This window comes from Fukomys damarensis, unplaced genomic scaffold (genome assembly GCF_012274545.1).
Source record: "Fukomys damarensis isolate Sample0158 unplaced genomic scaffold, DMR_v1.0_HiC HiC_scaffold_14, whole genome shotgun sequence".
NCBI lineage: Eukaryota > Metazoa > Chordata > Mammalia > Rodentia > Bathyergidae > Fukomys > Fukomys damarensis.
In genome coordinates this window covers 71,359,208-71,368,557 of record NW_022900926.1, presented here as the reverse complement: position 1 = coordinate 71,368,557, position 9,350 = coordinate 71,359,208, and the positions used below count along the sequence as shown (strand labels likewise).

The window sequence follows — 9,350 nt, the reverse complement described above, 5'->3', positions numbered from 1 at the left end:
AAAAAAAAAAAAAAAAAAAATCAAAAGGATACAAAAATTAAATAAACCTCTTGGTTTGGGGAGGGGATGGAGGACGGCAGTATAAGGGATATATAGTACTGATCTTGCCACTTTATGAGCAGAAGGAAGATATGAGTTCATGAAATAATGTTTCAGAATATCCACAGAAAGTAAGGTTGCCCAATTGTCCTATTTAAATTCTATGCCACCGTTAAGAATGTCAAAAAGTTTGATTATATGGTCACCTTGTTGCAAGAATGGAAGTTCTTCATAAAGTCAATAGAAGAGTGGGTTCAATAAAATATTTCAAAGCAAGAATGTTCCTCAGGGCACAGAAACTCTTAGTCATTGAAGGAAAGATCTGCAAGCAAATGACTTTATGATAAGCATATTTCAAGAGCTCCCTAACTGACCATGATGCAGTCAGTAATGACACTTTTCTTCAAAACACTTAACCAGCGAGGCTCTAATGGAATCCAGAGATTTGTATGGCCAGAAAGAAATATCTTTGACACTTTCATAAGCAAAAAAGGCTGTAAGGAATAGCACACAGTGGTAGAGAGAGCCCTGGCCTAGCGACCCGAAGATCTGGCCAGTTTCCTACTGTCCATGTGATCTCAGTTTCCAAAGCCTCTGAGTCTCATCAGGAAAATGAGGATGGATGAGGGCATCTGCTCCGTGTTCCCCACTGAGCTATGAATATTTCAGAGAGCTTCACGAATCATTGACTAAACAACCAATATCTTACTGTTCTTGTCAGAAGGTAATGAGAGTTAGAATCAAATTGTATCCTATTAAGGAAATATGTTTATAACCAAATTACTTCCTGAGAACTTCATGTTTCCTGGCATGATCTTTCATTTCTCTCCTAATAGCAAATCAGTCAGGAAACCTGTGTTTTCCAGAGTAGAAAATTGAATAACCAGTAAGTATATTTAAAAACATTTGATTTTTATGGCCATCTCCTTTGGACATCTTAGATGTGATCTTTTTGGAGGGAGTCCTAGACAGATTTATTTATATATATATATTACAAAGGACAGAAAGCCATCCAAGTTAGTACAAATAAGAGAGAACTTGTTATAAAAGTAAAAGCAAAACAGCAGATCATTTCACATGTTGTTGTTGTTGTTGTTGTTGTTGTTGTTGTTGTTTTTTGTACCAGGGATCGAACTCAGGTCCTTGTGCTTGCAAGGCAGGCTGAGGAACCACTGAGCTAAATCCCTGGCCCCCTTTCACATGTATCTTAAAGCAGATCCATTCTTTGTGCATACCCTAGCACAACTCCTTAAATTATAAAACCTAAGTCTGTCTGACCTTACCAGTCCAGTACTTAGAGTTGCTATGTCCCCCAGACAGAGTTCAAGAAGATCCCCAAAGTGGAGATATGGAACTCACCCCAACCAGGTTTCAGAGTGGTGTGGGGACAGGTTTCAGGTTTGCTGACTTCTATTACAGAGAAAGAGTTTTCAAGATACATCAGTAAGTAGAGTAAAGGGATCTATTTGGTAGAATTTTTAAAGTACACACTAAAAGAAAGAGTGTTAGCCCTAAAAATGGAGAGAGGAACCCTGTAGCCTTCAGCTGGGTATATTTGTGGGGGATTTGAAGTTATCCCTAAAATGGGTTATCTAGAATGTATATTTTACTGTCAGTTCTGTTCATTTGCCTATTTGGTGAGTTATGTTAAAACACAAACCATTTACAGATGTCCTACAGTTTCTGTTTCTCTAATTAACCTCATTGTTTCTTTACTTCTTCCTGCGTAGAGTGCAGATATAATGCTGTTTTCTCTACCTCAGCTTCCTTTTTAGAACTTAGAGCTAGGTACGCATAAGTAACAGAGTGAGAAGTATATTAGGTAGAGTACTTACATAGAGCCCCCTGAACAAGTTGCTCAATCTCTCTGTGCTTCCATTCCTTTATCTGGAAAATGAGGTATTATTCCCAACTGTATTAGTCATTTCTTCATCACTGGAACAAAATATGCAATACCTGTAATAACTTCAGTGAGAAGGGATTTAATTTGGATAATGGTTTCAGTCCGTGGTCAGCAGGCTTCAAGACAGAACTGGCTTGGAGGAAGGGCCTGGCCGAGGAAAGCTGTTAAATCTGGCAACCAGGAAGCAGAGGAAAAGGGAGAGGAAGAAGGAGAGGGAGAGAGAGGAGCCAAGGTCAAGAGAACTCCCTTCCAGGTCACACCCCCCATGAGCCACCTCCAACCAGGCCCCACTTCCTAACAGTGCATTGAGATACTGAATTAATCAGTGGATGAATTAACTGATGAGTAGACCACCCTATGTCCAATAAACTTCCAAACCTATAAGACTTTTGAGGGACACTTTAGGTCTAAACATAACGTTCTGCCCGGCCCCCAAAAGGTTCATGCCCATTTTATTTTGCAAAATGCATTTAGTCCATCTCTGTAAAAGTTGCCAAATTCTTGACAATTCCAGCATTGCTAAAAAGTCCAAGTCCTAAGTCTCCTCTGAGGCTAAAGGTTGAGACTAAACTCTTAGCTGTGAGTCCCTGTGAAAATAAAAAATAAAGTTAAGTCTCTCCCATATACAATGGCACAAGGTAAATATTCCCATTTCAAAAGGGAGAAGGGAGGGGGTAGAAAGGAATCACGCCAAAGTAAAACAGAAATCCAAGAGAGCAAACATAGTAGTTCCATGTTTAGCACCTGAGGCAAATTGTGGTGAGATACGAATTCTAAAGGGCTCGGGCAGCCCCACACCTATGGCTTTACCAGTTGCAGCCCACGTGGTCTTTCTGTTGCTCAGAATGTGCTCGCTGCCCATGACTTTCCTCTGCAGATGTTTCATGTTCCTGGCTTCCCCAACTCCCTGAGGTCTCCACTTCGCTTTTTACTTCACTTTCACAGGTTCGCACGCTGCTGTCTCAGAGGCACACTTCCTGGCCTCAAAGCCTGTTTTTGAAAATTATAATTCATGCACCTGCATGCCTTTAAAATCAGTGCCATGTGAGTGATGCTAAGCCTGCCAGCAGACTGAGCAGTAACTCTTCCCCTTGGGTCAGAACTGTAGGGGCATTGAGTGCCTGGATGACTGAACACTGTGAAATGAATTCCAGGGAACCAATTGCTTAGGCAGCCCTTCTTGAGCAAGAGTCTGTCTGTCTGTCTGTCTGTCTCTCTCTCTGTAATTCAGGCTGGCCTTGAACTCACTGTGCAGCCCAGGGTGGCCTCAAACTCAGTGACTCTCCTGTCCATGATCTCAAATTCACAGGTACTTTTTTTTTAAAAATAAAACTTCTAAGTTTTTATATCTACTTTCTGCTCCTTATTTTTACTATAGATCTGGCTAAAAGTAGCAAGCAATACCCAGGCTACAAGCTGAATGCCGGGCTGCTTTGAAATTCAGATGAATTAGACCACCACCCTTAAACTCAGTCTCCTTCAGTGTCACAGGACATGGACAAAATGAAGGCATTCAGTGTGGCTGCTTAGATGGGTCTTGTAATATATGCACCCAATTTTTCTCTCCTGTCTCAGAAATAGAAAGTTCAAGCCTTCCTTCTAATGTTACCTGTCTTCTCCCGAGGGCTGGCAGAGTTCCACTGTGTTAGTAAACTTTCTGTCAGTGTAACAAATACCAGAAGTAATCAACTTACCAGAAGTAATCAAGTGTATTTTGACTCACAATTTAGAGGTTCCAGTCTGTCATCAATTGGCCCTGTGGTTATTGGGCTGATGGGAAGGCAGCAGAAGTATGGAGGGGGCCACTGTTTGTTCACCTTATGACCAGGAGGCTAAAGAGAAGGAAAAGGGGCTGGAGCTAGTCCAAGGTATGCCCCCAGTGACCCAAACACCTCCAAAAGGACCAAGCTCATAAATGCTCCACCATCTTTCATAGTGCTGCCTAGGACCAAGTATTTAACATATGGGCCTTTGGAGAACAACTAGCACCCAAACCGTTACACCCAGCAACAGAAGGTGTGCCTACCACAAGGACGGCATCATGCCTACAGTAATTCACCAAAAAGACAGTCCAGTTTCACATTTCATTGTCAGAAACTACACTGCCAGAGGAAGAAATGCCAGGGACCCAGGGTGAATGATGAGCTGAGTTTATGGCTAAGAGAAGCTCAAGGCCTTTTCCATTCACCAGATCTTCCTCTTCTTTAACTTTGTCTCACGTTGGCCATGTCTCTATCTCCTGAGGGGACCGCTGCCTCAATCTTCTCACGCCACTTAATTCTTTGGAGATTCAATTCTCTCTCTCCTTTCTTCATTCTCATTGCTAGACTCCTCTGCGGTGCCTTTACAATGTGAGATATTTGTTTTGAATGCATACCATTTAATTTTAAAGCAAGATTAATCTCAGGGTTCATTAATTAAGACATCAAGCTTAACTAGAACGTTAGCTAATTCATCCCCAAATCCTCAGTGTCTGGCACAGAGTGGGAACTCAATTCATAGATGTTGAATGAGGCATGAATATCACCCCGAAGGAATCACACCCTTCTTGGTATTTTATAATTTCTTCCCAGAGTTTGTCCCTTTGGGACTCTTCTCCCGTCACAGACTGTATCCAGGGAAAACAAGAGATGAGTTCCTTAGAAATGGCCCTGCCGGCAGTCTCACCCCACTCCACCCCCTCTGCCAGAAATGGTAAAGCTGTAAACAGCTTTTATCAGAACACTGGCACTTTGAAAATATAAAACCAATTAAGGAGCTGTGAAATGACTCAGGAGAGCATTATCAGAGAGCCAGCAGGGAGAACACACGCATATTGGACAAGACCTTTAAGATGTAACCTTTTGGAAGACAGTGCTGATTGTAAACAGTCAAGCTCTAAGTTTAATCATTTGGTAGTTATTGAACTTTAGATGCATCATTCTGTGCTCTAAGATTCTGGACTGAGGGTACTTATCAAGGGGAAAGTCAAGGTATTTCTTCAGGGAAATATTTCATGTGATATGTACTCTTTTGCCTTATGTATTAATCTGCTTGGGTTGCCATAAAATTCCACAGACTGGGTGGGTTAAACTGTAGAGATTTTATTACTATCTCTCAGCTATGGAAGCCAGAAGTCTAAAATCAAGGTGTTGCATGTTAAGTTCCTCTGCAACCCTTAGCATTCAATAGCTACTCTCTTGACGTAGCTGCCTCCTTTTTGTACACACGTCTGGGTCTGTTCTTATAAGGGCACCAGTGGTATTGCATTAGAGTTCATTACTGGCCTTACCTACCTCTTCAAAGGCTCTTCAATATCTGCATTTCAATCCAGTCTGTTAATACTTTGTGGCTTGTGTTAGTTGAAAAAGCACATCCCTTCTCCCTCTGCTAGCTTCTAGGATTGTTGGAACCAGAATGGGTTATAAACCAATGAAAAGATTGCACAGGGAACTTCATGAGGAAATGCATGGTTACAGATGCTGTTTCAGGTGTCTTTGGTCCAGCCTCACATTTGCCTCTGTCTCTCTCTCTCTCTCTTTCTTTCTCTCTCTCTCTCTCATTCAATTATTTCCTCTCCCTCTTTGTCAGAGGACAAGAAGTTAGAATTCATAATCACTTTATGGGAAGCAGGGGAGACACTTAATTATGAATAGTTTTTTCAGAAGTCTCATAGATTTACCACTGTGGGAACACTGTGGGAGGTCTTATGATGTATTTTCATCTGTGTTTAGGACAAAGAATTGGCTTGCAAGCTGTAGTTTCTCCCAAGTCTAGGGATGCGAAACATCTCTAGCCTTTGTCTTGCATTCTTGTGTGCTATCAAAAGCCAAAGCCATTGACAAAGGAAATTCTAGGGCTAGTTGTCATGTGAGGCTGCCGGCTTCCTAGATGAGGACTTGCATGCTGCCATGGCCAGTTTTGTGACAGGTCCCTCCAGCATGACCTTCAGTGGAAAGCCTACCCTTTATTGGCCTACAGAAACCAGGCAACAGGCTTTGCTTTTCAAAGGAAGGAGATCATGTCAGGACCTCTAGAATTAAAGTCCACATCATGTCAAAAAGATAGAATTGGGCTATTCAAGTGCACATCATGTTAAAAAGATAGAATTGGACTAGGGGTGTAGTTCGGTGCTAGAGTGCTTGCTTAGCATGCATGATGCAGTGGGTTTGATCGTCAACATCACAATAACATATACACAAAGGCAGTGGGGCAAACAAGGTATAATGCTATTTTTGTAAATGTTTTCCATATATACATCTTTTTTCAGTGTTTAAGATTATACAGTAGCCTGGAAAAGTATACACTATAGGACTATAGAAACAGATTGTCCATGTTTTCTCTAGATGTCAGGATTACAGATTTCTTCCATTAATCCACTTGCATTTTCTAATTTTTTATCAATAGATTGATATACTAAATAATTTTTATATCTATTTTTTATCAAGAATTGGAGAATTTTCAATTTACTATTTTAGTCTCTCGTTTCCTCTCCTCGCACCTGACAGGATAGATGTATTACCTTCATTCAATGAGTTTGGTGCTCACTGCCACAAATCAGAATTTCATGAATGATCTAAGTCCAAGGTGAGAGGTCCTGGAAGGGATGGCACTGACGTAACTGTGAGAGACAGCGTCTACGTCAAGAGGATTATAAGAGCCCTAGGTTTCCCTTGCACACCACAGCTAGACTTTTTAAATCTCTTAAAAGAAACGACTTTCCTGAGAGTTTGAAAACTTACTGAGTTTTACCGACCAATATCCTTTATTTAAAATGCAATTGTTTTTACTCACTTTCTTTATGAGAATGGGAAATGGCAATAATTAGAAATTATATGGTATGTTTTTGCCTTTATTTTTACCTCAAGAACTACTTGAATAATTAAAGTTCACAGTCATGTTAGCTATAATAAACACTGTAATTACTGAGGCTTATACTTCCTTTTCAAGCTACCTAAATATTTTTCTCATCAAATAATAGCAAGTAAATTTATTTACACAACTGAATCAATTATTTAATATTGTATATACAAATGTATCTCATTTTACTTATTGAAGCATTTCTCTTGGGTTCTTAAGAAATATGGAGGGTTTTTTTAATAGAAAAGGATACATTTGAAAATCTGTATGATTTTCAACTAGACTTAACTTTTATATAGGGCACTTAACTTATATAGGGCACTTTTGATTAAATATTTAAAACTTTATTAACTAAAAGTTTTTTAAAAATTGAGGTTAGAAAAATATCATAGAAAATTTAAATTTACAAATTGCTTTTTGAAGGCAGGTGTGGTGGCCCACGCCTGTATTCCCAGCACTTGGGAGGCAGAGGCAGGAGGATCACCATGAGTTCAAGGCCTGCCTGGGCTACTTAGCCAGACCCTGCCTCAAAAAACAAAAAATAAATTAAAAATATTCTTAAATCTTCATTTTTAACCTATATTTTATATATTTTATTCCACAAAAATTTGCCAAGCTTACCTTACAGTGTTATGCAAAAGTATTTCTTTTTTTCATTTTGGTACCAAGGATTGAACTTAGGACCTTGCGCTTGTGATGTGTGGTGCCACTGAGCTAAATCCCTGGCCTCAAAAGTATTCTTGTTACCACAGTGATTTATTCTTTGACTTAATTTGACTTTTTTCATTCATAGGGAATACATTGATTTTCCAAAGTCCATTAAAAATAATAATCATGAAACTCCATGTTTTTAAAGCTGTTTTCTAGTCTGGGACAATTTCCTTTTCTTCTGTTACAGTTCAGATCTGGCTTTTAGGAGGTGATTGGATCATGGGAATGCTGTACTTATCAGATTAGTCCACTGATGAGTTCGTGGCTGACTTGCTATTAGGAACTAAGGACTAGGAAGAGGTAGGCTACTGGGGGCACGATCTGGAAGGATATGTCCCTCTCTGACTCTTTCCTTTACTCTACTTCCTGGCCTCCACTGTGTGGGCAGCTTTTCTCCATCTGACTCTTCCACCACGCCATTCCTGCCTTGGAGCCACCGGACCATACATGGACTGAGACTTCTGAAACTGTGAGCTAAAATAAACCTCTCTTTTAAGTTGTGGGTGTCAGGTATTTTTTTCCCCAGTGACAAGAAAGTGACCAAGACAGTTTGGTATCAGAGAAGTAAGGTTGTTGCTTGTGACTGTATCTGACTATGTAGTTTTTATGTGGCTTTTGAAATTGGTTCACAGGAAGAGTTTGGAAATGTTTGGAGATGTTGTCTAGAGAAGCCCTAGAATGCTGTAAACTAAGTTTGATAAGTGATGCTGGTCAGCGCTCAGAAGATCAGAATGCTCATAGAGATGTAGATGTTTATAAAGGTCAGGCTCAGGAGGTTTCAGTTGGAAACAGTGAATCCATTGGCAGTTGGACTTCAGACCTTGTATGTTACACTCTGGCAGAAAATTCGTCTGCATTTTGCCCAAGTCCTGAAACATTGCAGGATATTGGGATTAAGGGAGGTAAAGTAATTAATCTGGAAGAGGAAATTTCAAGGTTCCATGTATTCAGGCTGTGGCATAGGTTATTCTGGCTGCTTTTAGCAAGATTTACAGTGAGAATCAGGAGTACAAAGCCCATTAGAAAAGTTTCGAATTTTGCTAGAAAGGAAGCACCTCCCAAGGTGGGGTCTTGATGACTGGCTACTGAAAGGATTAACATTAAAATGAAGCCAAGTCCTTTGCATCAGGGCAATAGGAAACATGACTTGAGAGCATCTCGGGAATCAGCAAGGCTCCGTCCTTCACTAGCTCAAGGATGTAAAAGGGTAAAGGTAAATTCCTTTCAAACACTGTTTTGAGAAAAGAGTCCCTACATCCCCTGCTCAAGAAGGACCCACCTAGGAAATTGGTTCCCAGGAATTCAGTTCATGGTGCCAAGCCTTCCAGGTACTTAGAGGCCCTGCAGCTATAATCCAAGGGGATTGGCTACTGCTCAAACTGCTGGCAGACCTTTGAATCATTGACATGGTGCTGGCTGGTTCTATGGGCATGCACAAGGCAACAGTTGTGGGTCAGGGAGGCTACCACCGGATTTTGGAAGAAGGCCTGGGAGGCCAAGCAGTGTGAATATGTGAGAGTGAAGCCAAAACTTCAGTGGAAACCCCAGGAAGTTGGCAAAGCCAGGAATGTGGGACATCTGAGGAAAGCTGCAGGAAGTGAATGAATGCAACCCAAAAGAGGCCATGAGTGCTGTAACTGACAATATCATAGGGACAGGGCTGCCGAAGCCCTTGGAACTTACATCTTATTGCAGTTTGCCTTGGGTGCTGAAAATGAGCTACAGAATTTAATGTTTGCCCTGTTGGGTTTTGTTCTTGCTTTGGTCCAATTTCTTTCTATCTCTACAATTCTCCCCTTTGGAATGGGCATGGGAAGGCTTATCCCGAGTCGGTGTGTTGGAAATGCTTAATTTTTTA

At 40.7% G+C, this 9,350-nt stretch overlaps 1 pseudogene; it reads right to left on the bottom strand.

Annotated features, from left to right (window-relative positions):
* LOC104860570 overlaps positions 1 to 2,828 on the bottom strand; it is a 15,218-nt pseudogene extending 12,390 nt beyond the window's left edge.
* Between the last annotated feature and the right edge of the window lie 6,522 nt (positions 2,829 to 9,350).